Genomic DNA, 1,097 nt, shown 5'->3' with positions numbered 1-1,097 from the left:
TTTATTTTTGTTTTGCATAGATCATCCTCAGAGTTTTAGAGTGTGTTTAGATAAGAAGACCTAATGTTTGAAAGGGAGAAGGCTATGATGCAGTGAAGCATCATGGAAGTACTGAACTCCAGTGAGGATTCACATACACTACTTCCCAGTTAAGTGTTTGAGAGGCAGAAAGAGACAGCTAAGGTGACAAGAATGGAATTGTGTGGAAAAACATCTAAGACTGTTCTAAAAATAAAGTATGCTACAAAGAAAATGAATGAAAAGGCACAGTATGCAGATAGGAGCGCATAAGTAGACATACCCAAAGGGATATTTTGGCTCTCATTTTGTATTTATTGGAATGAACTTTGTTTCTGTTTTATTTTATAGTTCTCCCTAGTAGCTAGAAGATATGAAATCTCCTTTAGTTTTGTCCTTTCCTCATCTAAAGTCTACTAAGGAGTCTGGCAGAAGACCTGAGTTTGAACCCCACCTGGACAATTCGTGAGATATGTGATATGTGACAACTTGCAATTTATAACCTTTTTTATTCTGTTTCTTTCTATACTGATGAAGGTAATAATGCCTACATCATAAAGATTATTTTACAGATAATGTGGATCAATTATTTCACAGAGTTTGATTAAAAAATGCTAGCTATTGCTATTATTATGGTTACTGTAGATTTTCATTTTAACCTCATTTTTTTCCTTTGCATCTCTGCACATAAACATAGGAAAACATGAAAGATTTGCAAAAGAAATCAAACTTCTGAAACTTAGGAAATAGAAAATTAAAATTCAAATATTGGGTAGCATGGAAAAGCCCCAGTGCATCGAATCTTTCTTAACCTTCTTAATAGTACTCATCTCACTTCTAGTTAGAATGAATAGAAAAATCTAGAAAAGTAAATCCTATGGGGACAGTCTGATGGAAATAACCACTAGATGATCAGTTTTTATGAATGTAGTTTATTTAGGGGACTCTTGCTGTTTCTCTCCCTACCATTATTCCTCATTTGTGTTTCCCTGACATTCATTTACATATAGAGTAGGTTAAACTCTCTATTTTTGTCATATTTGGATCATCTCAAACATGTCCAGCTTTGATGATGCTTT

The sequence above is a fragment of the Callospermophilus lateralis genome, chromosome 5 (assembly GCF_048772815.1).
Source record: "Callospermophilus lateralis isolate mCalLat2 chromosome 5, mCalLat2.hap1, whole genome shotgun sequence".
NCBI classification, from domain to species: domain Eukaryota; kingdom Metazoa; phylum Chordata; class Mammalia; order Rodentia; family Sciuridae; genus Callospermophilus; species Callospermophilus lateralis.
This window is presented reverse-complemented; position numbering follows the sequence as displayed.